The sequence below is a fragment of the Mirounga leonina genome, unplaced genomic scaffold (genome assembly GCF_011800145.1).
Source record: "Mirounga leonina isolate KUSES-001 unplaced genomic scaffold, KU_Mleo_1.0 Mir_176, whole genome shotgun sequence".
In the NCBI taxonomy this organism is placed as follows: Eukaryota; Metazoa; Chordata; class Mammalia; order Carnivora; family Phocidae; genus Mirounga; species Mirounga leonina.
Window position 1 is genome coordinate 6,170,581 of NW_023270454.1, and position 23,727 is coordinate 6,194,307.

A 23,727-nucleotide genomic window follows, 5' to 3' on the forward strand; every position below is an offset into this window, starting at 1 on the left:
AAGGCTGCCCATCACCTCTGGTTGGATTTCCCAAACCGAGTGGCCCACTTCCCAGTCTGTCCGGGTCACTTAACTCTGGAGCTGGACACGGACTTACTTCCATTACCATCAGGTGGGCCTGCTCTGTTAAGTCTGTCCCTACGTGGAATGCAGTAGGTATGTTTTATTCACATGCCTGAGCCCCCCACCCCACGGACTGGACCCACAGCCTACTGACCTAGGAGCTCCCATCCTTATAACATGGATAAAAGAGGACAATATTGTTGAGAGTTCTAGAGTTCTACCAGATCTTATCTATGTCATTCGGCTAATTTCTTAATCTCTCTGTGCCTCAGTTTCCTCATCTGTGAAATGGGGATAGTGATTATAGCATCTACCTATTTCTGTGAGAACTGAAATAATGCCTGCAAATAATTCTAATAATCATGCCTAGCACATAATAAGAACTTGGTAAGTGTTACCTGATAGTGGGCAAACCGTCTCCTCATGCACTTGCAGAGGTGGTTTGGAATACAAGTGGAAAGAGGTGGTAGAACACAGAGGTCAAAAGCCACTGAGAACACAAATGTCCCACTAGGAACAGGGGCATTGAGACCATGGGATGCAGCTTTTCAGTTTTTTTTTGTTTGTTTTTTGTTTTTTTTTTAAAGATTTTATTTATTTATTTGACAGAGACACAGTGAGAGAGGGAACACAAGCAGGGGGAGTGGGAGAGGGAGAAGCAGGCTTCCCGCTGAGCAGGGAGCCCGATGCGGGGCTCGATCCCAGGATCCCGTGATCATGACCTGAGCTGAAGGCAGATGCTTAACGACTGAGCCACTCAGGCGCCCCAGCTTTTCAGTTTTTGTATCTCCGACACATAGCTTGGTGCCGAGCATACAGTAGGCACTCAATAAATGGTTGTTGAATGATTCCAGTGAGCATCCACCCTATGATCGGGCATGACTGGGGAAAGTCACTTCACAAAAACTCCAGGGGACATTTGACCAGATGTGTGGGCTTCAACTTGTCCCTCTCCCCTTTCCCTTCTAAGATCAGTGAGGGCAGACCCAAGACCTTTCTCCTGCCCGTCCCCGCCTCCAGGTCACTGTGCCCCCGCCCCCAGGTCACTGTGGCCCTGCACTTGCAGATCCGGGCTGGGCACAGCCTGTGAGGCCAGCGATCTCCCCAGGATGTCAGTCCCATGCTGGGCACCTCCTCTGGGCAACACAGCGCTGCGGGCAATGCTCTGTTCCTGCACGCCTGGGGCGGGCATTGTAATGAATAGTGAAGGTATGCCAGGCCTTCTAATTTGGAGAGTTAGTGCCATTTCCAGTAAGCAGCGGTGGCCGTGAGAGATAAGGACTGGAATTTGAATTGCTATTGTGCTTCCCTCTGCAAGCGTACTAGTTTTTCTGTAGAGTCCTTTGTGATACCAGGTGGCAGTAATTATGGTGAACTCAGAATGGGTGAATAAGGAAGCTCTCCTTTCTCACCGGTTCCTGTTATACTTGAGCTTTCCTTCCACCAACAATGCCCACCATTTGATATCAACAGAGACACGAATGTGTGAATAGAGAACATGGTGGTGAGAGTCTTGGGCTCTGACTTCTCAACTCTACAGCCAGCCTGCTGCCGGGGGCTCTGAACAAACCAACCCCCTCCCCCCACAGCGGGGCTCTGCCTCAGTTTCTTTCTCTTGGACCAGAGTTTGTAATACACCTACTCTTCCCTCTGTCTGGGTGATGGGATGTGAGCATCTCAGAGGTAGGCAGGAGCAGGAAGCAGCCTGCCCTGGGGGTGCAGCAAGGATAAACTGACACCTCCTATTTCTAGCTATGTGCCTTGTCTCCTCGTCTAGATTATTTCCTCCTGAGTGCTGTACCATCCTGCCTCTACCTCCTTACGGCATGAGGTCCTGGAACAGTGCCTGCGTCCAGATGATAAGATCTCTCTCGATGGAGAAGCTTGCACCCTCAATTTGGCACCAGGTCTGCAGTCCCCAAGCCATTCACTAATGCCTCTCCCAGCTCTTGATCTGAGCCTGCTTCTTTTCCCTGGCGTCATGGAGGTATAATTGCATACAAAAAAACAAAAAACAAAAAACAAAAAAACCCTGCCTATAATTCGTGTACACAATTTGGTGAGTTTGAATATCAGCACACACTCATGTCACCATGGCCACAATCAAGGTAAAAAACATACACATCACCCAAAAGTTTCCTTGTGACCCTTTGTTGTTGATTTTGTTTCGTCTCGCTCTGTTTTTGTGGTAAGAACACTTAACATGAAATTTACCCTCGACAAATATTTCAGCGCACAATGCCTCCTTGTCAACTACCAGCACTATGTTGTACAGCGGATTTCTGGAACTTGCTCTTCTTGTGTACCCAATAAACAACTTCTCCCTATACCCCCTCCCCTGCCCCTCAGTAATCACCATCTACTGTTTACTTCTACAGGTGTGGCTATTTTAGATGCTTCGTGTAAGTGGAAACATGAAGTATTTGTCCTTCTGTGACTGGGCATAATGTCCTCCAGGTCCATCCATGTCCCAGTATGTGACAGAACTTCCTTCCTTTATAAGGCTGAATACTATCCCATTGTATGTATACACCACATATTCTTTATCCTTTCATTTGTCAATGGACATTTGGGTTTCTTGTTTAACTCTCAAATCAACCTTGCCTCCCGCTGCCTCCCGCTCTCACCTCTGGAAGTTACCCCAGTAAGTTACCCCACATCACCTGGTGGGGACAGAGGTGGGAACAGAGCACCTGCCCAGGAAAGGAGCAGGGCAGGCACTTTCCTTTCAAATGCTGCCGGACATCGCTAGGTGGGGGGGGAGCCCGCTTGAGATTCTCTCTCTCTCTCTCCCTCTGCCCCTCTCCACGCCCCCCACCCCCGCCCCGCCGCGCATGTGTGCATGCACACATGCACCCTCTCTCTCTCTCTTAAAAAAAAAAAAAATGCTTCCAGAAAGCAGAGTGCGCTGGAAGTCACCCTTTGCAGATCACTTTTGGAAGTTGGGACATAGTGTCAGAGGCACTGGCCAGGCACATAATCTGGGGTTCTGCTTCCCCTGGGAAGTTGTGGCCGCAATTAGAGGGTCTACTCCTATTGGTCAAGGTCACAAGCCAAAGCCATTGGTGGAAACTCTGTAGCTTCCAGTCAGGTTCAAGGTTGAGGTGGAAGCTTGTCTTCTGAGGGACCCTGCAGATGACTTGACAGACTTTCCTCAGGTGGAATCTGGGTAAATCAGCTCAGGTTATGCTAGAACTCCTCATCCATCTTCATAAAGACTGTTTCTTCTATGGATACCTAAGCTCCTTCATTACATTTCTGCATTAATTTTTGTTTCATTATAGACATTGAAAAGATACAAAAAGGCAGAAAGGAAAAAAAGTATCCATAATCTCACCACCAGGAAATAATTTCCCATTAGACTCTTGTTTTTCCCTTCTTTTTGCTGGTTACATTGTTTTATTCAATTAAGATTCTACAGTATATAAAATTATACTTCTTAAATTTTAAACACTGGGGTGCCTGGGTGGCTCAGTTGGTTAAGCATCTGCCTTTGGCTCAGGTAATGATCCCAGGGTCCTGGGATCGAGCCCCTGCATCAGGCTCCCTGCTCAGCCGGGAGCCTGCTTCTCTCTCTCCCTCTCCTTTTGTGTGTGCTCTCTAGCTCTCACTCTCTCTCAAATAAATAAATAAAATCTTTCAAAAAAATTTAAACACCATTATTTTAACTATAGAAAATGATATGTATTTGCTGTAAAAAGTTTGAAAAGCTTTTAAAATGCAAAAGGGAAAATAGCAATCATGCGAGTTCTGTCACCCAGAACTAATCACCACAAACATTTTGGTTTATTCCCTTAAAATCTATTTTTTTCTGACTGTTCCAGTAAAATATTACTCCTTCAGATCTCCTGAACATATGTATATATGACCATCAATATGTTTCACGTCTTTTTTTTTTAACTTTTGATCTCTTTCACTCATTTCTCCCACCCCACCCTTAAAATCTATTTTAATGATACCACATATATACTTTTTTTTAAGTGATTAATATAGAAAGAGTCACAAGTCCTAAGATGGACAATAATAGAAATAGGGGCTTAATCATGTAGGAAAAGTGTATTTAAGTTCCTAAACTAAGATATAAACAGTGGCTGTCTCCTGGTAGTAGGATTATGAAGTCGTTCTTATTTTCTTTTCACTTGTCAAGTTTCCACATCTTCCACAATGAACACTAATTTAGTAACAAGAGAAATAAAACAAAATTATTTAAGTCACAGATATCCCAATTCACAGATGTGTTTTCAAGGTTTGCTTCTCTTGGTTTTCCCCATCCCTGAACCCCTACTTTCTTCCTCTTCTTACTCTTTTCTGGAAGTGGGTTTTTGACCTAAGACCCTGGCAGCCTCAACATGTCTAAGGCTTGCAGGGGAAGGAGGTGCCAGGAAAAGGTCCCTTGTCTCAGGGATGGGTCACCCTAAAGAATTGGAAGGGTTTGATGTCCCTCCAATGACACACTGGACTTTAGGGTCTGATGCTGCCTCCACACCCACCCCCAGGAGAGGGCTCGGATGCTGGGAGGACCTTAGAGGGGTTAACAAGGCCATGGCATGAGAGAACAGAGGGCACAGAGGGAGGACATGGGGGGAGAGTGAGCATTTAGATGCCTAGGAGGAATGGACTCCACAGGGGCTAGCGGGTGACAACATAGGATAAGCAAATCAGTGTGTTATACCTCTGGGCTCCAGCAGTCTGCAATGCAAAAATAGTATGGTCACTAAATAGGTTAGCTATATTAAGAAAAGGAGGAACATGATGACCACCATGTGGCATATTAGTTTGTCAAAAGTAAAACAAGTTAAATTATATCGGCAAAAGAATAGACAAATAGATCAATGGAACAGAAAAGAGATCCCAGAAATAGACCCACAAAAATCTCATTAACTGATCTTTGACAAAGGAGCAAAAACAAGACAGTGGAGCAAAGATAGAGTTTTCGACAAATGGTGCCGAAAGCCTGGACATCTACATGCAAAAAAAAAAAAAGAAAAAAAAATGCATGCACAGACCTTCCACCTTTGCAAAAGTTAACTCAAAATGGATCACAGAGAAGTGTGCAAGACTGTTGAATCACAGATCTGTACCTCTGAAGCAAATAATACACTATATGTTTTTAAAAAAGAAGAAGAAGATAGCAGGAGGGGAAGAATGAAGGGGGGGAATCAGAGGGGGAGACGAACCATGAGAGACTATGGACTCTGAGAAACAAACTGAGGGTTCTAGAGGGGAGGGGGCTGGAGGGATGAGTTAGCCTGGTGATGGGTATTAAGGAGGGCACGTTCTGCATGGAGCACTGGGTGTTATATGCAAACAATGAATCATGGAACACTACATCAAAAACTAATGATGTAATGTATGGTGATTAACATAACATAATTAAAAAAAATAAAATGCTGTACAAAAAAAAATGGATCACAGACAGAAGTATAAACCACAAAACTATAAAGCTCCTAGAAGATGACATAGGAGAAAATCTCAGTGACCCTGCATTTGGCAATGACTTTTTAGATATGACACCAAAGGCATGATCATGAAAGAAAAAATGATGAGCTAGACTTCATTAAAATTAAAATGTTCTGCTCTGTGAAAAACAATGTCAAAAGAATGAAAATACATGCCACAGACTGGGAGAAAATATTGCAAAAGACACATCCAATAAAGGACTGTTGCCCAAAAATATACAAAGAACTCTGAAAACTCAACAGTAAGAAAACAAACAACCTTATTAAAAAAATGGGCCAAAAGCCCTAACAGACACTTCACCATAGAAGATACACCGAGAGCAAATACGTATACAAACAGATGCTCCACATCCTATGTCATCAGGGAAATGCAAATTAAAACAACAATGAGATGTCACTACACATCTAGTAGAAGGGCCAGAATCCAGAACACCGACAACACCAAGTGCTGGTGAAGACATGGAGCCACAGGAACTCTCATTCATCACTGGTGGGAATGCAAAATGGTACAGCCACTCTGGAAGACAATTGGGCAGTTTCTTACAAAACTAAACATTCCCTTACCATACAAGCCAGCAATTGTGCTCCTTAGTATTTACCCGAAAAAGTTGAAAACATGTCCACACAAAAATCTGCCCATGAATGTTTATAAAAGCTTTATTCATAATCGACTAAACTTGGAAGCAAGCAAGATGTCCTTCAGTAGGTGAATAGATAAATCATGGTACATCTGGCAATGGAATATTAGTCACCACTAAAAAGAAATGAGCTATCAAGCCATGAAGAAACATGAAGGAAACTTAAATGCATATTACAAAGTAAAAGAAGCCCATCTGAAAAGGCTACAAACTGTATGATCCCAACTATATGACATTTTGGAAAAGGCAAAACTAGAGACAGTAAAAAGATCTGCAGTTTCCAGGGATTGAGGGAGAGAAGGGTGAATAGGCAGAGCAAAAAGATTTTAGGGCAGTGAAAGTAGTCTGATACTGTAATGGTGGACACATGTCATTATATATTTGTCCAGACCCATAGAATGTACAATACCAAGCATGAACCCTAAGGTATGGATTTATGGATTTTGGGTGACTATGATGTGTTGCTGTAGGTTGAAAATTATAACAAATGTCCCACTCTGGTGGGGGATGTTGATAATGCAGGAGGCTGTGCATGAGTAAGGACAGGGGTCAATGAGAAATCTCTATATCTTCCTCTCAATTTTGCTGTGAAGCTAAAACGTCTCTAAAAATATTAGCCCTTAAATTAAGTCTTTAAAAATAAAAAAGTCAAAAAATAAATAAAATTTTAAAATTAAAAAATCAAATTAACTAAAATACAAACTAACATTTTCTTCAATATGAGTTTTTAGATGCAGAAAATTATTCTCCTGGTCTATGCAGCTCTGCCAAGAGGATATTTTTTCCCCCAATTACCTTAGCCCACAGTTCCAAACATGCAAAATAAAGCCATTTTTCAGTAGAGTATATCAGTTTAGGTTATTACTTTTAGTGGTCATGACAAAACAAAACATGCTAACCATGGGTAGAAGGACAGGAAGCAAGAAGCCCATTTCCTGGCCCTGAGGAGGAGTTGAAGCAGAGGAGGAATGACTGGGAAAAGAATTTGGCACGTTGAGTTTCATCCCCAGCCTGCAGAACTCACCTGGAAACATGCAGTCCACGTGAATTCCTGAGTTTGAGCCTAAACCAAGAAAGTTCTTCATTTGGAGGTTTTATGGTTTGGTTTTGTTTTTTTTTTTTTAATAGGATAACTTACCCATGCTTGAATTCTTAATTTTGATTTATCTTTAAGTTGGCAATATTAAGCAATTTTTCTCAAGAAGAATACATGGTCAGTATATTTTGTGAGCTCTACATACCAAAGAATATGTTCTTCTCACGTGAAGCAAACTTTACAATACAAAATTCTCAGAACACTATTGTTGCTGATACTTTTTTTCTGACATTCCATTTTGCAAAAGAGAAGTCTGTGACCAGTCTAGTTTTGTTCCCCTGTAGGGTATCAGTTTTCGAGTCCAAAGTAGTACATAAGATATTTTTCTTTATCCTTGTCATTTAAAACTTTTTCCTGGAAGTGAGATACTGTTTTCAAAGACTCACTTTGAAACACAATGATTCTTTTTTATTTAAACACTTAATGCTTTTTTCCCAAAAAGCTTTCTTCAATTTCATCTTTGATTATGGCTTTAGTTTGAGTTGTTCTGTTTCTGAAGGAGTTGCCATAAACCTTGGGTTGGATCTCCAAAACTCTGTCATCCATATCTATTATTTTAATTAGCCCTCATAATGGTCTTTTTCTCAAGAGCCTTTCAGATTTCTTTCCCATATCATTCATTTAGCTTATCCACTATGTCAGCTCCATCCTTTGCTGCTTTACATGGTTTTAATGATGCTCCAATTACTTTCCCGATATTCAGCAGTCATCAAAGGCAATTAACCAAAAATTCTGACTCAATTCAACTTACACAGTAAGAAAATCTATTATTTCACATAACAAGGACTTCTCAGACCATCACTTGGATATTAGGATGATGTTACATAACTACAAATCCAATTTTCATTATCATCTACTCTCTCTTTGCTGGGCTCAAATAGAATCCTCTCCCACTCCCACTGCCTATTTCTTGAATTTAATGATCAACAGAAATACGTGAAAAGATAGAATCCAGGATACCTGCCACGAGGACTCCCCAACGTTGTCTGCTGTATTTCCTTGAGGGAACTTGAGTGTTCTTTCCAGGATGAACCAGGATGCAAAGCAGTTCTTCCCAGCATCAACTCATCCTCCCCCCAACCTCTTTCTCTCTCTCTCTTTCTCTCTCTCTCTATCTCTCACACACACACACACACACACCTCCTATCCATCTCTGAGTGCTGCACTCATTGTACAGAGGTGTTCTGAACTGTAGTAATACAAGGAAAGGATTGAGAGTTGAATGGTGATGGTGTTGTGGTTGGCTCAGAGCAGTCTTAGAGTGATGGCTTCACCATTCTTTGGTTTTGTTCAAGCCTTGAGGGTTATTTTGGTTTTATTTTATTTTAATTCCAGTATAGTTAACATACGGTGTTATATTAGTTTCGTGTGTACAATATAGTGATTCAACAATTCCATACAACACCCAGTGCTCATCACAAGTGCCCTCCTTAACCCCCATCACCTAGTTCACCCATCCCCCAACCCTAAGCCTTGAGTTTTTGGTCCGGAATAAGGACTAAGAGACAAACACCCCCAGCAGGCTGAGCATGAGTGGTTCATTGATTTACTTTCAATGTGATTCCCTCGGCCTGTTCTTAGTAGACGCCCCTTCCAAATTCAGGCACTGTTAGTCTGTCAGTACTAGCTCGTGATGATGAGCAAGTGTTGGTCTTTTCCTGTGTCCACATAGGTATAGATATCTTTATCTTTGTCTAAACTCACACTATTCAGGAAGTATGCTGCCTTTCACAAAAATATTCACCCAAAATCCACTTTCCTAGTCTAAAATCTTCTGTAGGAAATTTGCATACCTGAACCGGTGGGCATATAAAGTAGCCCGAGTCCGGGTTACAAGATGTAGTGTGCAATCACCCTCCTCACCCTCTAGGGATGAAGTTCTTCATGGATTCCATGTTAGATTCCCCAGGGCACTTGGGGGCACTAACAACCTGGGTCCAATGTAGACAGAAACTTTAATGCTTTGGACATATTACTTCATTATTGACTTACCCTGTAGCACATGTCCACTGTGTGGTATAGAGGGAAAACAAAATTGGAACTGATGTGGCTCAGTAATGTTGCATATGTGCCACAAAGGGACCCACTAATTGAGTTTATTAACTGTTATGCAACAGAGGCTTCGAAACACTTTATTCTTGGGTTTTTTTGGGAAGATTTTATTTATTTATTTATTTATTTGTTTGTTTATTTATTTATTTATTTATTTATTTATTTATTTATTTATTTATGAAAGAAAGAGAGATAGCAAGAGAGCACACAAGCAGGGGGAGCGGCAGAGGGAGAGACAGAAGCAGGCTTCCCGTTGAGCAGGGAACCTGATGCAGGGCTCGATCCCCGGACCCCGGGATCATGACCTGAGCCGAAGGCAGACGCTTAACTGACTGAGCCACCCAGGCGCCCCTTATTTAGAAATTCTTAACAGGGTTTTGTATAGGTGTTTAAGAGTATCTTAGTGAGTTGTTTTGTTTTGTTTTGTTTTAATTTTCAGGAAAAAGATAGTTGAGGTTTTAGGTGACAAGGGAAGCACCATTATTTTTCCCTCTTAAAAAAAATATGGTTCCGACTCTCTAAGAAATTGTTATTCAGCACATTCTCAAGAGTTTGATTTAGTTATCAAGGGGGGTGCTGTATTTCAGTGGGAAGTTGGGAACTTTGTCAAGTGCTCCTGGCCAATGGCATTTTCCTTCCCTGCTTGACCTGCTCTTTCTTCTCCCTTCTTCCTTCCAGACCATTGCAGATGGATGCGGCCCAACTCTTATCTCTGCCATATCTTGGAACTCTGGGGCTCCATTACTGTCAACCTTTCTCTCTAATGACTGACTGCAGCAGCCAGCCAATTTTACTTCTGGTGGAGGAGTCTACAGGCGAGCATAAGTAATAAATAATGGTGGTCTGCAGATTACACAATGAAGAACTGAAGCAAAGCAAAGACTGGGTTAGTGCCTGTGGGAAAGGAAAGATGCCCCTTGTAGTCCCCCACACCACCTTCTCTCTCCCTCTTTCTCATACACACATATGCACGCACACACGTACACACACACGTGCATGTGTTTTTCATGCTACAAACAGCACAAGGAATTAAATAACATTAAAGAAACTAACCCATCCTCCCTTTCTTTAAATCCTCCAAGGCCTGGCAACTGGTAAAGGTTGCTCTCACAGGCATGATGTGTCAGTGATAACCGAAATGATCTCATTATTTCCTCATCAAAATAGCATTTTCTCACATCACCATTGGCAGAAATTGGCTTTAAAAAAAAAAAAAAAGAGGAAATTGCGCTAATCCAACAACATCTGACTTATTTTTTCAATCAAATATCTAAGCTTAGACCAAATATATTGTTTTTGCATCCTCTTTGCCCTACCCCCCCAAAAATCCTGTCATTTTATTTTTTGAAAAATTAGGGCTATAGAAAAGTGCTTTGTTTACATATAAAACATTTGTTGTCATTTGTTAGCCCAGGAAATGGCAAACTACAGCCTTCTGGTCAAATCTAATCCACTGATCATTTTTGTACAGCCTGCGATCTAAAAATAGTTTTTACATTTTTAAATTGTTGGGGGGGAATCAAAAGAAGAACACTTCGTGACATTCACAAATTACAGAAAATTCAAATTTTGGTGTCCGTAGTAGTAATTGGGACTCAGCCATGCCAGTGCATTTACATAGTCTGTGGCTGCTTTTCTCTCCAACAGCAAAACTGAATAGTTGTAACAGGGATCAAGTGGCCCATGAAGCTTAAAATATCTACTATCTGGTCCCTAGAAAAAATTTGCCACCTCCTATGTTAGCCCATTAAAATAAACAAAGAAAAAAATAAAAGTGTTGCTTGCACGGTATTATTAGGATACATTACATTATTAGTCATCAAAGTAACTGCCTACCACAGAGCATAAACTATCTTAAATAAAGAACCCAAGGAATACTCACCCTCTCTCTGGATGCTATTTACCTACAAAGAAGTTCAGAGACGTCTAGCAAAAGCTAGTGAGTCAAAACCTTAGAAAAATCCGAAGAAATCACACACATGAGGTTGAAAACTCTTTCCCGTGCATTCAGAGATACAAGAAAAATCTATGCCTTTGTTTTCTGTAAATGTTACTACACTCTTTCTTGGAGTAGAAAAGGCAGGAAGTTGGTGAGGAAGTATTTAAATATATCTCAGTCTTATTTGGGTTTCTTTGATCTCTTCTGGGTAAAACCATTTTTCAAGACTTCTGGCCCCTTCCCACCGCCACCTGGCCTTCAGTTGTAGGAAAAAGCTTACATGAGCTTAGCCGCAGGAGGAGAATCTCAGATCAAAGTGTGGGTCCTTATGCAAGAGTCAAAGTTTCTCATCCCACCTGGTCATGGGCTCTCATACCTTTCCTCCCAACTCTGCAATCTCGGTTCTATCTGGCTCTCCCTCGTGTTGCAAATGCTCTGAATCTTGACAGTGTCCTCACTCCCTGGCCTGGCTCTCCACCAACAGCATCTTCTATAAGGTCCCCACTGCCCTGGGTGGCTTCAGAGTAAGGATCCTGGCTCTCAACTCAGCTACCGTTTGCATTTTCCACCAGGAGCGCACAGGACCATCCAGACCATTTCTGTGCCACACAGGAACCTAGAAACACTTTCAGGATGGGACTATCCCTGTCCTCTCTCTTGTCTAGGCCCTTCGTTCAGCCCTTTTTAACTCACCATGGCACCATGTTGGACGTAGCTAGACTCTGGGACTTGACATTTCCCCAGTTTACACCTGGATAAGCAAGGGAAGTCACTGCTCCGGGATTCTCCCAAACGACCTCGAAGTTTCTAACATGGCCTTCTTTCAGGGGACAGAGCGGGACACGAGTGTCTGATTATTTTACCTCCTATCTTAACTCTTCTTGTCTGGTCAGCACCTCCCTAATGAAATCACCTGAGTTCTCTCTACCTAAGGCTTATACTTCTAAATGCCAACTTTAACTTTCCATATATAAAGAGCGCTTTTAAAGTTCAGAAAATAAACATTTGCTCTCTCCACAAAGCCCGGCTTTTAAAACTATGATTTCAATATGGAATCAACAAAGTCAGCTTTTGAAAATCAAAGCTCATCAATGGCCTTTTTATTCCAGGCACTACCCACCCTCACCTTCCCTGCGGCTCATGGTTTCGCATTCATGGTGGAAGGCTGTGGGGTTACGTGATTTACAGGGGTCTGAAAAACATGTCAGTTTAATAATTCAAAATATTATTCCTGTTTCCTTTGCTAAAGGAAACGTCTCTCTAAACATTTTCATTCTTAAAAAAAAATTATACACCTCAGCAGAATTATACCTTGTACCTTAATTATACCTTATATTACATTATGTCTTATACCTTATAGTCCATTATATCGTATATTATACCTTAGCTTGGATGAAGGCGTTGTATTAGTTTTCTCCAGCCGCCATCACAAAATACCACAGCCTGGGTGGTTTAAACAACAGACATTTATTTTCTCACAGCTCTGGAGGCTGGAAGTCTGAGATGCCAGCAGGGCTGGTCTCTCCTGAGGCCTCTCTCCTTGGCTTACAGACAGCCATTTTCTCTCCGGGTCCTCACATGGTCTTTCTTCTGTGTGAGTCTATGTCTGTGTCCTAATCTCCTCGTTTTACAAGGACACCAGTCATATTGGATTAGGACCCACCCTGGTGACTTCATTTTGGCTGAATCACCTCTTTAAAGGCCCTCTCTAAACACAGTCACACTGGGGGTTCAGGGCCTCCACATACGAATTTGTGGGGGACACAGTTCCATCCATAATACTCATGAAAGCCAGTATCAAATGAAGAATTTATGTGTTTGCTGCCGGGACATTTTGTGCAAAAGGATTACGGGAATACAAACTTCAGTTGACAAGTGCAGGCTCTTCGTACTGTCTAAGCCCAGGGTTCTCCCGGGTGAGCAACAGTGACACAATTCATTTTAGAGCAGTAGTGCTCAGCCCTGGCTGCACACCAGAATCACCTCGAGAGCTTTAAGAGCAATGACTTGTCGCAGATTTAAAAAAAAAAAAAAAAGGCCATGATCTTGACGGTTACCACCAGAATTCCTCTTGGAGAAGGGACCTTTCTGTTTAGGAAAACATGTTGCAGTACAAAGGGTGAGCAGGGGATGGCCTCCGAGGGCTTAGGCTAGAAAACCACGAGCAAGGAAGTAGCTAACTGCCCTGCATGAGAAAGAAGATGGAGTCGAGGGACAAGAGAGAATGAAAGAGAAGAGAGGAGGAGGGAGGGGAAGGAGAAGAGATGACCGGGGAGGCGGGGAGAGTCTGAAGAAGAAGGTCTCTGAAGGGGAACAATCTGGGTGGTAAGTGGAAGTATTCATCTGCTGGGGCTGTCATGACACAGTGACACACACTGGGGGTCTTAAAAGAAATGTATTTCTCATAGTTCTGGAGGCTAGGAATCTAAGATCAAAGTGTCAGCAGGGTTGGTCCCTTCCAAGAGCCATGAGGGAGAATCTGTTCCAGGCCCCTCTCCTTGGCGTGTGGATGGCCATCTTCATGCTTGCATGACGTTCTTCCTGTATGCATGCCTAGGTCAAAATTTCCTCTTCTTATAAGGACATCAGTCATCTTAGATTAGGGTCCACCCTAATGACCTATTTTAACGGATTACTTCACATTCTAAAAGGGCTAGGATTCCAACATATCTTTTTTGGAGGAACACAGTGCAACCCTTATCAGTGGGCCAAAGAATACACAGTGGGGTCTAACATTCAAGGCAGAGTTGTTTGTGTTCTAGGAGAAAGCCTCTATTTCCTTGGAGTGAAAACACTGGGGATATAGAGCTCTGACAGCTAAGAGCGTCCTACCCACGTCTACCCCCCACTGCCAGCCAGGGGGTGAGGGGTGGTGATCAGAAGCAAAGCCGAGCTTCCCACGGTTTAGCTGAGAGGCTCCCAGAAAACACATGTAGTGAGGCCCAAAACTCCTTCCCTAAATGGATCATCTTGGAAAGAGGGAAATGGCCATCAGACCCAACTATAGACAAACAGTCAGGCCCCACCAGCCCTACAGAATCAGAATCTGAAGAACACAAAAGTCAAATCACCCCCCAAGGTGATTCTGATGCCATGTTTTAGAACCACGGCCGTCACCTACAGGAGAAAGGGTCACCTCTAACATCGGTTAGCCCTAATCTTGGCTAATTTCTACACCCTCATTACCTCCCAAGTTATAAAAATCTCCCAGGACTGACTGATATACAGTTGACCCCATTTTCAAAATGGCAGCCCCCTGTTTCTCCAGAATTATGGCTGAGTTATTTGGGGAGGAGGTGTCATGTTTTTCAAAACCCACACCAGCCTTTCTCCTGATTGAATAGTTTCTCATAAAGTCTTACCAGGGGATTCAAGCAGGTTTTAGATATTGCTGATCATTTTTGCAACATTTCCCATGACTGACAAGGGACCAAGATCTGTCTGACAGACACTTCATCCTCCATTCACTGATTTTTGTTTAAAGAGGTGGTGCTTGCAAAGAGGTAGACAAGCTGAATAATCTTTCTATACTGTCAGGATAAACAAAGCCAGACTGAAGAGGTAGGGACAGATTTTCATCAGCAATACACTACTGCAGTAGGGGGAAAGTGCAGCATGAACTGAGCTTAAGTGAATTTTTATTTGAACAGAGGTGACTGGGTGTTTTAAAGAGAGAATGAGAGGATAGGAAGACAGGGAGGTAGGGGCTCAGTAGACTGGGGCAAATGAAAAGTTACAAAAAGCAGGAAGGAGAGTATCTGGGTTTGCTAACTGGCACTTACCCCCTCCCACAGAGGTTGGGCAACGGAGCCCTATCTTCAGGTACCTTGGTTGAAACTAACAGTAAAGGTTTTTTTTGGCGGTCTTGGGTTTTCTCAGGCTTTAATTTTTCTCAGATTTTAAGGGAGGTAGGGTCATCCTAAGGATGTGGCCTTGAGCTGTTAGCAACTATGTTAGTGTTTGTTCAAGTCTTTATAGGCCAAGGTTGAGGCCTGGTTGAGAAAAGGGCCAGAGGAGCCTGGCTAAGGTTTGGTCAAGGAGAGAGTCTCTGTTAGTCTCCAGCCCCTGAGAACTTGTTCAAAGCCTCATGCCCATGAACTTTAGAGCAGACAAGATTCTTTTTTTTTTTTTTATGTTATGTTAATCACCATACATCATTAGTTTTTGATGTAGTGTTCCATGATTCATTGTTTGCGTATAACACACAGTGCTCTGTGTAATATGTGCCCTCCTTAATACCCATCACCTGGCTAACCCAATCCCCTCACCCCCTCCCCTCTAGAACCCTCAGTTTGTTTTTCAGACTCCATAGTCTCTCATGGTTCGTCTCCCCCTCCGATTTCCCCCCCTTCATTTTTCCCTTCCTACTATCTTTTTTTAACATATAATGTATTATTTGTTTCAGAGGTACAGGTCTGTAATTCAACGGTCTTACACAATTCACAGTGCTCACCATAGCACATACCCTCCCCAATGTCTATCACCCAGGCACCCCAGACAAGATTCTTTTTTTAAAGACCTAATTGATGGGGGCGTCTGGGTGACTCAGTGGGTTAGGTGGCTGCCTTTGGCTTGGGTCATGATCCCAGCGTCCTGGGATCGAGCCCTGCGTCAGGCTCCCTGCTCGGCGGGGAGCCTGCTTCTCCCTCTCCCACTCCCCCTGCTTGTGCTCTGTCTCTCAAATAAATAAATAAAATCTTTAAAAAAAAAAAAACAACAAATTGACAGACAAGTATTAAAGGGTAAAAGGACCTCTTTGGTATTTTGTTTTGTTTTTTGAGGGGTGGTGGGGCAGAGGGAGAGAGAGAGAGAATCTTAAGCAGGCTCCATGCCCAGCACAAAGCCCAGCATGGAGCCTGACGTGGGGCTCCATCTCAGAACCCTGAGATCATGACCTGAGCTGAAATCAAGAGTCGGACGCTTAACAGACTGAGCTACCCAGGCGCCCCAACCTCTCTGGTGTTTCTAGGTTCACATTTAAAGAGCAAGACACAGCCAGTTAGATGAATTGTGTGCATGGCTGCCGCCGTAACAAATGGAATATAAGCCCCAGGCTCCCGCTCTGCTAATGGGTATATTACTACGAAACAAAAGCAGCCTTAAAAACAACTGAACTTGCTCCCCAAGCCAGAACGTTAAGCTTGGTTATTATAATTACAACAGTGTGACAGAAAAATCTGTGTATGCTACTGTATATAACCTTCTCAAAATGATAAAATCGTAGAGATTGTAGAGATCACTGGTTGCCGAAGGTTAGGGATGGTGGGGACGGTGTGACTACAGAAGAGCAGCAAGAGAGATACCGGCTCCCATGCGATCCCTTTATGGTGGTGGTGGGAACGTTCTAGATCCTGTTTGTGGAATCCTGTTGTGGATTCCTGTTACAGGAATCTCCTCCACATGTGATACAATGGGCCACAATGATATACACACATTGTGCCAAAGTTAACATCCTGGCTTTCGTATTGTTCTAAGATGTACCATTAGGGTCACAAAAAGACAAATACTGTATGATTTCACTCGCAGGGGGCACCTGGGGTGGACGAATTCATAGATCTGGGAAGTAGAATGATGGTTGCCAGAGGCTGGGGGGACGGAAGTAGGGAGTTGGTCTTTTAATGGACACAGAGTTCCAGTTTTGCAAGATGAAGAGAGCTCTAGAAATTGGTTGCACAACTATGGGAATGTACTTAACGCCACTGAACTATACACTTAAAATGGCCAAAAGTTATGTTAGGTGTACTTGACCGCAAAGAAAAATTTTAAAAATAATTAACTTTCAGGGCTCCTGGCTGCCTCGGTCGGAAGAGCATGCACCTCTTGGCCTTAGGGTCATGAGTTTGAGCCCCACATGGGGTGTAGAGATTACTTAAAAAAATAAAAATAATTAACTTTTTTTAAAAAAATGAAACTACTGGAGGAAACTGGGTGAAGATACCTCTCCACACTATCTTTGCCGCTTGCTGTGAATCTGTAATTATTTTTTAAATAAGAAGGTAAAAAAAATCCAGGTATCCATATGTACCCCACATTCACCAGTGTTTACCTATTACAGGATATATGTTCTCACTATCAATTAACTAGGGGTAGAGCTCGTTTCTTCTGGGTACAGCACAACTTAGCTCCCCCTCAGATACTCTTCTAGCATTTTCACCAGGCTGTTTTATGGTTTGAGAGCTATTTCACTTACTTTAAAATATTTTATCATGGAAAATGTGATATATGTGTGTGTGTTCATTGGTTTTATTCTACAGCTTAGAGGCAGCAAGGTAACCCTTGGAGTGCCCTAAGCCCTGAATACACCCTCCAGGGGTTGTCAGTTACCTCGTACAAGAACCAGCAGCCCATGCACCTGCAGCCACTATAACTATTTTTTTTTTTAATTTCCTTCTGCCCCAGAGGGCTTATTAACTAGCATAGTGATGTTAAAAATCAATTTGGGGCTGCCTAGGTGGCTCAGTAGGTTAAGTGTCCAACTCTTGATTTCAGCTCAGGTCATGAGATCGAGCCCCAAACTGGGCTCCTCACTGGGCGTGAAACCTGCTTAAGATTTTCTCTCTGCCTGCCCCCCACCCCGTACACACATGCTCTCTCTCTCTCTCTCAAAAAAGAAAAAAATTAATTTTAATTGACAAAGTATGTGGTATTCAAGACACATAGATTGGTTATATACACTGAATAGGCATCTTCACCTTGACATGAACAGAAGATCATAATCTGGCCACACCAGAAGATTCTAAACCCTTTGGAGTGGCATCCTGGCCTCGAACTTTGTCAGATCTGGGATAGGCCACTAGAAGAGTATTGTCTCTTCATCCAACTAGAACACTGGTTGAAATGTGCCTCAAAAGGCATTTCATTCCATAACCTTCATTAAAGGACTTGTTGCAATGTAGGAAGGGACAGAGAGCAGAAACCTCATCAAATTTACCAGTTAAATGGATTATAGGACTCTTTCTGGGCCCCTGGCTAATAAACACTGATAATGGACTGCAGAACTCGTCTGACACACGTTTTGCTGGGAGCATACCACTCGACAGCAAGACTGAAGGGAGGACGCCCGTAGCCCTCACTTAGCTGCAACTTTTGGAAGCCACTGATCTCTACCAAAAAGACCTCACAATTGCAAACAGCCGAACCGGCTTAGATCTATTCACAGTAGGTGCTCAGCCCTTGACATTTCTCAGCCTCAAGCTGTCTTTTTCATATTTCGTAACACAAAGCTCTCACAAGGGTTTCAACTGAGTATTTGTTAAAGCACTTAGATTGACAGGTGTGTGTGTGTCTCTGTGTGTAAAGCACCCTAGGCTCCCTACTCTGAGTAGCCTTCCCAGACCTCTTTTTTTGAGTCAGGGTGACCATTCCCTCTCTCTTCTGAGAAAACATCCATCACACCGCATGGCCATGTTTTGCTTGCCAGTCTTTGTGTAAGCCTCCAAACTCCTTGAGGCCAAGGATCTTATTCATCTGTGTGACATCAGCCCCAAGTGAAGAGCTAGAAAGCATTTCAGTGAAGGAATCCCAGAATAGGGAGGAAATGTAATATCATTCAGATGTCACATTATATTCTTCTCACAGTACCACAGATCCAAAGCTCCACATTACAGAGATAGATACATGTATATATAATTGTTTACATCATTATAATGCCTAGAATTGATTTTTTTTAAAAGATTTTATTTATTTATTTGAGAGAGAACACAAGCAGGGTAAGGAGCAGAAGGAGAAGCTGACTTGAACGGGGTGAGGGGCACAGGGAGAGGGAGAAGCACTCTCTCCACTGAGCAGGGAGCCCGATCCTGGGACTCCAGGATCATGACCTGAGCTGAACCTGAGCTTAATCGACTGAGCCACCCAGGCGCCCCTAGAGTTGATTTTAACAACACATTTTAGCCCATTTAAACTCTTGTGATATTACACACTCTCAAGAAAGACTTTGAGGCTGATCTAAGGACGTGTGACTATTAAAGGGACAGTTGGTTAGGAAACAGTATCTCTACTTTTTCTGGCCTTTTTATTTAGAAGAAATCTGGTATCTGGATGCTCCCAACTAGATGGAGATCAATCTGAAACAAGGACATGAATACAGCATGGCCCCGAATTCCCACTCGTGAGAGGCCCAGGACTTACACTGGAATCAGTCACTTTGTTGAATGCTGAAAATCCAGCTTTACTTCTAGGTGTCTGCCTAGATATGGTCCGATCGCAATTTGTTTCGGATGCCCGTGCCCATCCTTAAATCCAGAATGGTGGTGATTGCCCTGGCTAGCGTTGACGACAGGAGCAAAATTCCCTGCCTGGCCGCACTGGCCAGACCATAGCAGCCCATAGTGGTGACCCAGGAGACAACGGGTTCAGTGGTTTGATTGAGGCTTTCCTGTTTGAGGGGTGCGCTGGCTGTGGGAGGTTGTAATCACGGGCAGTACTCAGGATTGCTCAATAGCACACTTCACTTCCAGAGATCTGTTCCCTCACACCTGGTCACCTGTCCGGGACCGCAGGAAAGAAATCCCTGATTCTCAGCCCCACTGGGCCCGATGCCCTTTTTTATAATAAATATTTTATAATGTGCCCTTTACTAAGCTAAAATGAAATTAAGAGCTTATTTAAGCTACAAACACATAATTAAAAAAAAAAAAATGCCTCGGGGTGCCCGGGTGGCTCATTCCGTTAAGCGTGTGCCTTTGGCTCAGGTCATGATTCCAGGGTCCTGGGACCGAGCCCCACGTCGGGCTCCCTGCTCGGCCGGGAGCCTGCTTCTCCCTCTCCCTCTGCTGCTCCCCCTGCTTGTGCTCTCTCTCTCTGTCAAATAGATAAATAAAATCTTTAAATAAATAAATAAATATAAAATAATACTTTAACTTGGGAATAAAAAGGAGTGTAAAGGGTAAAAAAATAACATGTATTTCAGTATGTGAATGTGGGGACATAATGATGTTAGGAAACGAAGTGTCAGAGGCTCGCAGCCGTGTAGAATGCAGCAGACTGAAACATGTAAATTGTATCGATGATTCGAACAGCATTCACAGCTTTGTCACTGGTGATCGCAATTTCCCAACATCAGGAGGGACTCTTGGTAAAGTTTTTGTTGAAGCAAAGGGCAGACACTATATGATTCCACTTATATGGGGTCCCTAGAATAGGCAAATTCACAGAGACAGAAAGTAGATTTGAGGTTCCAAAGCGCTGAGGGAAGAGGAAATGGGGAGCTATTGCTTCAGGGGTACAGTCTCTGTTTGGGGTAATGAAAAAGTTTTGGAAATAGTTAGTAGTGACCGTTGTACAACACTGTGAATGTACTTAATGTCATGGAACTGAGCACTTAAAAATAACTAAAAGGGGAAATTTTATGTTGTGTATTCTTACCACAATAATAAAATACCTAAAAAAAAGTCTTGCAGAAAAAAAGGTTTGTTTATCCGTAAAATGGAGTTAGAGTGTAGCTCAAATAATTAATAATATCCTTTCGCTTACAAGACATCCATAAGTCATGCAAGACAATTCTTTCTTGTGCAAGAGCGTCCCACACCTTACCGGGGGTCTAGCATCACCGGCCAACCCCACTAAATGCCAGTAGGGCTCCCCTTTGGGTGATAAAAATGCCCCCACCAAGTTCCAATTGCCCCCAGGAGGGGAGTCTCTCTCCTCTTGGGAACCCCTGAGATGCAGGAAGGGACAGCCAGGTAGGTTGTCTAGTTTGGGGGCCAGCGAGCGCCCGCAGTCCTCGTGGGGACAAGGAAACCGGCAGAAATCCAGTTCTTGGATGGATCCACGAGGAGCATGGGGAGCGAGGGAGGCTGGGGGACAGGGAGAGGTCCATGCGGGAGCTGTGACCCGAAAGCCGCTCCAGCTCGGATCCCTGGATCCCTGGCTCGCAGGCTCCGGGTCTCCCGCGGCGGCGAGGCTATGGCAGCCGCCTCCCAGACGGTGGCGCTGAAGAGCCTCGGACACGTGGCGGTCGTGCCGGTGGGCGCCGCGCGAGGCAGGGCTGAGTCCGCCTTCAGAGATGATAGAGCAGTGCTGCCGCTGATGACGGGGACAACAGCAGCTACCATCTGTTGAACAATTAGCAAGTTCTTTACTATATTTTTCATGGAATTTTAGCAACCTCTTTATCACAGGTGAGCCAACAAGTTCAGGCGGTCGCGAGGAGCTCAGGGCATCAAGTCATCGAACGGAGGCAGGGCCACTGTCCCAGAGATTCCTACCCGACGCAGCCACAGCTGCTCGCTCTCATCTCACTCGGCAGACCTCGGGGGGGGGGGGGGGCTGCTGTCAGCTCCTTCTCCCCTCTGCGGTTCGCCGGGACTTCAGCTGGCAAGGGGGTCCCCCTCCCACAGGGCCCGGCGGGTGCCGGCGCCCGGAGCCCAGCCCCGCGACGCGCCCTGCGATGCGCGATGCACCGCGTCAAGCGGGGAGAGACGGGAAGCGGCCCTTCTCCCAGGAGATCGAGTGCGAGGATGCCTGCGGTTGGTTGGCAGCGGCTTGTGGCGCCGGCTTCTTAGACACCATGCCTGCGCGTTTGCCCGCAGAGGCTCTTCTCGGGGACCCAGCTTGGGGTCTCAGGCACAGACGCAGGAGCGGAGGCCTCTCTTGTTAGGGTGGGGCCCAACCTGATTCAGTTCCTCCAGAGAGGACTCTTTGATGTGAACCCTGAGCTTGAACCCTTTGCCTGCACCGCCAGCATGGTCATTTTCCTTCTGTGCCTGAGATCTTGGTGGGCAAGGCCAAGTCTTCCATGTCCTTTTAACCCTCGCTCCATTGTAATTAATACAATAAGCGGGTACATAGCACTAATAATTAAGGCAACTGCTTTTTATTTTTAACACTTTCCCAGCACCTCATTTGATCCTCAGAACAACCTTGTTAGACAGATGTTATTGTTATTCCCATTCCATAGATGAGGAAATGTGAGGCCTGAGTCACACACCTGGAATGAGGCAGAACCAGGCCTTGAACCCAGGGCCCCTCATTCCAAGCCCCCGCCCTCAGCAAGAGATTCGCGTGCTGCTGTTGAGTCCTCTGAGTGAGTCCCTGGAGACATCGTTCTACTTGAAAGCAGTGTCCAAAGCACTTCAGTAGTTCCTTTAAAAGGTAGCAAGATTTGGTACTTGCTTGCAAAGCATTTAAATAACTTCTCACCCATGAACCAGTTTAAGGCTACAGAATTTCAGCAAGACTCACAGAACAGCTGTTATGTTTCCTGTTTCACTGAGGGAGCAACAGAGAGGCTCATCCTTAACCCACTGGTCCCATCAGGATCCCTAGGCCGGGAGGGTGATGGAGAGTACAGCTGGGGATGGCCCTGATCTGTTGCCGCCCCAGTGTAGTATTTGCAGCCAAGGGGTAATTATAAAAGGCAGAGGATACAGAGTTCAGAGGCAGGCATAGAGATCCAAACAGGCAGGGCAAGACAGGTGAGCCAAAATGCCAAGCCAAGTACACTGGAAATGATGGAGGATCAAAGTCAATCAATCCGTATATCTATAGGACTTCCTGGAGTCAGAGGCCATGAGTTCAGGAGCTGAGCTCCAGGTGGGTGAGATTTGGTGTTCTCCAGGTGAGGCCCACGTGGCCCTCCACACTCGCCCCGTGGTCTTGGTGTGTCAGAAGAGAGGAGCAGATCCACCAGCTTCATCACAGAAAGCAATCCACACAGCTGGGGGAAAAGTCTAGAGTGAATCATGAATCAAAACAGAAAAACCTAGATGTGAAGGCAAACCAAAAGGAGCAAGCTGATTCATTTCTTCATGGGGCGAGGCTGTGGTGGCCCGAGTGTGGATCCGTGGTTTCCCTAGCTGACGAGAGAGGAACACTAAACACACACAACAAATACGTGTCAGTGCCAAAAAAAAAGAGCTCCAGTCTCTTAACCATCAACCCAATTGCTTTCTCTTCTCAACCCCACACTGCAGGTTGATCGAGGCAGTTCTGAAGGAGGCAGTTCTCAGAATGTCCATGTTCTAATTGGTCCCCAACACTCCATATTTAGATATTATGATTCTTCCCTCCTGAAGCCCTGGGGCAGCATGTTGCCACCATAGACAAGAAGGGTCTTTTGGATCGCTTCTAGAATTCCAAGCTGGAAACGCTCCCAGGGAGAAGATCCGCTCAACCCCATATGTCTGGTCAGGCCAAGACCCTTCCTGGAACTCAGATGCACCTGCCGTGTGTACCAAGAGGCTCTCAAAGCAGGATCAAGCAGTTTCATACCCTTTGCTAATAACTGTTATGTTTTTCCTAAATGAATGACATTACAGATAAATTAAGGGAACGCTCCAGACTGAACTGGTTTTCATTCACTCGAGTTTCTTTTCTCTTCCCTGCATTGCATTTGCCATTTTGGGGTAGCTGAAATCGTAGTCGTATATGATGTACATTTTTTTATCACTTACAATGAAGTCATAAGTGCTTTTTTATGTTGTTATGGAGTCTTCATAATTGTTACCGGCACCGTCTACCCCACAGGGGTTTATACCA